Genomic DNA, 6,000 nt, shown 5'->3' on the forward strand with positions numbered 1-6,000 from the left:
AAGCTTGAGGACAATATGCTAAATGAAATAAACCATTCAGAAAGACAACTATGGCATGATTTCATTTATATGAGGTATCTAAAGTAGTAAAATGTGTAGAATCAAAGACAGCAATGGTAGTTGGCAGGTATTCAGGAGAGCGGCCATTGCTGCTGTTCAGTCGCTCAGTCATGTCTGACTCTTTGTGACCCCATGGACTGCAACACAATAGCCTTCCCTGTTTTTCACCATCTCCCAGAGCTTGCTCAAACTCATTTCCTTCAAGTCTGTGATGCCATCCAACCATCTCATCCTTTGTCGTCCCCTTCTCCTCCTGCCTTCAATCTTTGCCAGCATCAGGGTCTTTTCCAATGAGTCAGCTCTTCGCATCAGGTGGCCAAAGTATTGGAGTTTCAGCTTCAGCATCAGTCCTTCCAATGAATATTCAGGACTGATTTCCTTTAGGATTCACTGGTTTGATCTCTTGCAGTACAAGGGACTCTCAAGAGTCTTCTCCAACACCACAGTTCAAAGGCATCAATTCTTCGGTGCTCAGCTTTCTTTATAGTCCAACTCTCACATCCATACATGACTAGTGGAAAAACCATAGATTGACTAGACAGAACTTTGTCGGCAAAGTAATGTCTCTGCTTTTTAATACACCATACAGGTTTGTCATAGATTTCTTCCAAGGAGCAAGTGTCTTTTGATTTCATGGCTACAGTCACTGTCCACAGTGATTTTGGAGACCAAGAAAATAAAGTTTGTCACTGTTTCTATTGTTTCCCTTCTATCTGCCTTGAAGTGACGAGACCAGATGCCATGATCTTTGTTTTTTGAATGTTGGGTTTTAAGTCAATTTTTTTACTCTCTTCTTTCACGTTCATCAAAAGGTTCTTAAGTGCTTCTTTGCTTTCTGTCAAAGAGTGGTGTCATCTATATGTCTGAGGTTATTGATATTTCTCCCGGCAATCTTGACTCTGGTTTGTCAAGATTCCAGCCTGGAATTTCACATGATATATTCTGCATATAAGTTAAATGAGCAGGGTGGCAATATACAGCCTTGAGGTATTCCTTTCCCAATTTTGAACCAATCCATTGTGCCATGTCTGGTGCAAACTGTGGCTTCTTGACTTGTTTGCAGGAGACAGGTGAGGTGGTCTTGGATCCCCATGCTAAGAATATTCCATAGTTTGCTGTGATCCACACAATCAAAAACAACACCCAGTTGTGGATGTGACTGGTGATGGAAGTAAAGTCTGATGCTGTAAAGAGCAACATTGCATAGGAACCTGGAATGTTAGGTCCATGAATCAAGGCAAATTGGAAGTGGTCAAACAGGAGATGGCAAGAGTGAACATCAACATTTTAGGAATCAGTGAACTAAAATGGACTGGAATGGGTGAATTTAACTCAGATGACCATTATATCTACTACTGCAGGCAGGAATCCCTCAGAAGAAATGGAGTAGCCATCATAGTAAACAAAAGAGTCTGAATGCAGTACTTGGAAGCAATCTCAAAAATGACATAATGACCTCTGTTCGTTTCCAAGGCAAACCATTCAATATCACAGTAATCCAAGTCTATGCCCCGACCAGTAATGCTGAAGAAGTTGAGGTTGAACGGTTCTGTGAAGACGTACAAGACCTTCTAGAACTAACACCCCAAAAAAGATGTCATTTTCATTATAGGGGACTGGAATGCAAAAGTAGGAAGTCAAGAGATACCTGGAGTAACAGGCAAGTTTGGCCTTGAAGTACAAAACGAAGCAGGTCGAAGGCTGACAGAGTTTTGTCAAGAGAACGCACTGGTCATAGCAATCACCCTCTTCCAACAACACAAGAGAAGACTCAACACATGGACATCACCAGATGCTCAATACCAAAATCAGATTGATCATATTCTTTGCAGCCAAAGATGGAGAAGCTCTATACAGTCAGTGAAAACAAGACCAGGAGTTGACTGGGTCTCACATCATGAACTCCTTATTGACAAATTCAGACTTAAATTGAAGAAAGTAGAGAAAACCACTAGACCATTCAGGTATGACCTAAATCAAACCCCTTATGATTATACATGGAAGTGACAAATTGATTCAAGGGATTAGATCTGATAGAGTGCCTGAAGAACTATGGACAGAGGTTTGTGACATTGGACAAGAGGCAGAGATCAAGACCATCCCCAAGAAAAAGAAATGCAAAAAGGAAAATGGCTGCCAGAGGAGGCCTTACAAATAGCTGAGAAAAGAAGAGAAGCTAAAGGCAAAGGAGAAAAGGAAAGACACACCCATTTGAATTCAGACTTCCAAAGAATAACAAGGAGATATAAGACACCCTTCCTCAGCGATCAATGCAAAGAAATAGAGGAAAACAATAGAATGGGAAAGACTAGAGATCTCTTCAAGAAAATTAGAGATACCAGGGAACATTTCATGCAAAGATGGGCACAATAATGGACAGAAATGGTATGGACCTAACAGAAGCAGAAGATATTAAAAAGAGGTGGCAATAATACACAGAGGAACTATACAAAAAAGATTTTCATGACCCAGATAATCACGATGGTGTGATCACTCACCTAGAGCCAGACATCCTGGAATGTGAAGTCAAGTGAGCCTTAGGAAGCATCACTAGGAACAAAGCTAGTGGAGGTGATGGAATTCCAGTTGAGCTATTTCAAATTCTAAAAGATGATGCTGTGAAAGTGCTGCACTCAGTGTGCCAGCAAATTTGGAAAACTCAGCAGTGCCCAAGGACTGGAAAAGTCAGTTTTCATTCCAATCCCAAAGAAAGGCAATGTCAAAGAATGCTCAAACTACTGCACAATTGCACTCATCTCACATGCTAGCAAAGTAATGTTCAAAATTCTCCAAGCCATACTTCAACAGTATGTCAACCGTGAACTTCCAGATGTTCAAGCTGGATTTAGAAAAGGCAGAGGAACCAGAGATCTAAATTCCAACATCCATTGGGTCATTGGAAAAGCAAGAGAGTTCCATAAAAACTTCTACTTTTGCTTTATTGACTGTGCCAAAGCCTTTGACTGTGTGGATCACAACGGACTGTGGGAAATTCTTAAAGAGAAGGGAATACCAGAGCACCTCACCTGCCTCCTGAGAAATCTGTATGCAGGTCAAGAAGCAACCATTAGAACTGGACATGGAACAACAGACTGGTTCCAAATAAGGAAAGGAGTCTGTCAAGGCTGTATATTGTCACCCTGCTTATTTAACTTCTATGCAGAGACCATCATGCTAAATGCGGGGCTGGATAAATCACAAGCTGAAATCAAGATTGAATGGATAAATATCAATAACCTCAGATATACAGATGACACCACCTTTATGGCATAAAGCAAAGAAGAACTAAAGAGCCTCTTGATGAATGTGAACGAGGATAGTGAAAAAGTTGGCTTAAAACTCAACATTCAGAAATCTAAGATCATGGCATCCTGTCCCATCAGTTCATGGAAAATAGATGGGGAAACAATGGAAACAGTGGCAGACTTTATTTTGGGGGGGGGGCTCCAAAATCACTGCAGATGGTGACTGCAGCCATGAAATTCAAAGACGCTTGTTCCTTGGAAGAAAAGCTATGACAAACCTAGACAGCATATTAAAAACAGAGACATTACTTTGCCAACAAAGGTCCATCTAGTCAAGGCTATGGTTTTTCCAATAGTCATGTATGGATGTGAGAGTTGGACCATAAAGAAAGCTGAGTGCCAAAGAATCGATGCTTTTCAACTGTGGTGTTGGAGAAGACTCTTGAGAGTCTGTCGGGAGCCGCGTTAGGCATTACTGACAAAATGGAGGCACGGTCCCCCAGCCCCCTCTTCTCATTCCTCAGGCACTGATCCTGGGATGAAGGAGTTAGGCCTTGTAATTCTGACTTGTCTTTTCCTCTTGTTAGGTAGATAGAATAGGGAAAAGGAGTCCAAAATGGCGGTGGCTAAAAGACAAGGAAAGTCAAGGGACAGTCCGAAGACCAGAGTCAAGCCTTTTCAGGCAGAACAAACAGCACTCCTGACTAAGCCCAATTTGCATAGGGCAGGCCCAGGTGGAGGAAAAAACATATAAAAGGAGGAGCCAAAGCGCTTTCTCACTCACTCTCTTTCTCTTCTGTGTGCATGCACACTTTCTCTCTCTCTCTTGATCTCTCTCACTTCTCTCACTCTCTCTCTCTCCCTCCCCCGTGCACTCCTCCACTCTCTTCTCTTCCAGTCTTTAGGTTAGCATGCCTTCACTCGTCAAGGATGGATTCTCCTGCTATCTTCTAAATAAAATAGAGCTGTAACACTGACTTGCCTAAGAGCTATAACACGGTTTGCCAAGACCCGAGAGCTGTGACGCACAGAGGGCTTTAATGTCCATCGCTCCAAATCTTTGTTGTGATGAGACAAAGAATGGAGGAACATACACTCGCGTGACACTCTCTTTGGCTGAGTTGACTGAAAAGGAATATTACGGTGTTTATTGTTCTTGAGAGGAGCATGAGAAGGCACAAAGCCTTCTGCCATTGTGCTCAGAAAATAATTCATAAAGTTAAAGTTAATCATTGACATTTGTTCAAGGACTTTTACAAAAGAGTGTTCCAGGATGAGCACATAAGCTGTAGCTTGAGGCCATGGGAGGGATTACTATCTGAAGCTTATTTGTGAGGAAAATGTTTATGGCAAAGGAGTTTACTGAATTTAGGGCTTAGAAATAATTAAAATAGAAGTTAAAGATTTAAGGAATGTTGTAAAGTTAGCATATTTTACTATAGCTTATAGAAGTTAAGAATTTTTAGAGACACTATAGCTAGAAGCCTTTTTAAGAGATAGTGAGCTCAGGATGTTAAGGGCAAACAGGATTTAGGAAGATAAGTAGTAAACTGAAGAATGTAGTATGAGTTACAATGTAATCACAAGTTAACTATAGGACACATTAAAGGGGGTAGATAACAGATGATAAGGCTGATTCCAAGAGAATCACTGAAGCAGGAACTCTGAAGAGCAACAATGATTTATGGAGATAATAAATCTGGGAGAGGAGGAACTGAAAATGTCAAACCTCTGGTCTCATGTTTTTGTAAAAGTATAAAAGAGAATCTTAAACTTGAAATAAACAGGCAGTCCATAGAAAACTGAGAGGCTGTCTCATTGGCCGACACTGTCATCTCTTCAGGTTGAATCCCTGGTTGCTGGAGTTGGACTCTGGCAAGAGTCCTTGGACTACAAGGAGATCCAACTAGTCCATCCTAAAGGAGATCAGTCCTGGGTGTTCATTGGAAGGACTGATGTTGAAGCTGAAATGCCAATACTTTGGCCACCTGATGTGAAGAGCTAACTCATTTGAAAAGACCCTGATGCTGGGAAAGATTGAGGGCAGGAGGAGAAGGGGACGACAGAGGATGAGATGGTTGGATGGCATCACCGACTCAATGGACATGTGTTTGGGTGGATTCCGGGAGTTGGTGATGGACAGGGAGGCCTGGCATGCTGCTGTTCATGGGGTCACAAAGAGTCGGACACGACTGAGTGACTGAACTGAACTAAATTGAGAGTGTGTAATCCATAATTATTTGAACCAATATGTTGTATATAGGCCTGTATATTGTTTGCAATTTTTCAGTATTATAAACAATGATGAAATGGAAAAAAAAAAAAGAAAAGAAAGCTGAGTGCCAAAGAATTGATGCTTTTGAACCATGGTGTTGGAGAAGACTCTTGAGAGTCTCTTGGACAACTAGGAGATCCAACCAGTCAATCCTAAAAGAAATCATTACTGAATATTCATTGAAAGAACTGATGCTGAAGTTGAAACTCCAATACTTTGGCCACCAGATGGGAAGGACTGACTCATTGTAAAACACCCAGATGCTGGGAATGCTTGAAGGTGGGAGGAGAAGGGGACGACAGAGGATGACATGATTGGATGGCATCACCAATTCAATGGATATGAGTTTGAGTAAGCTCCAGAGTTGGTTATGGACAGGGAAGCCTGATGTGCTGCAATCCATGGGGTTGCAAAGAGTCG

This window comes from Bubalus kerabau, chromosome X (genome assembly GCF_029407905.1).
Source record: "Bubalus kerabau isolate K-KA32 ecotype Philippines breed swamp buffalo chromosome X, PCC_UOA_SB_1v2, whole genome shotgun sequence".
NCBI lineage: Eukaryota > Metazoa > Chordata > Mammalia > Artiodactyla > Bovidae > Bubalus > Bubalus kerabau.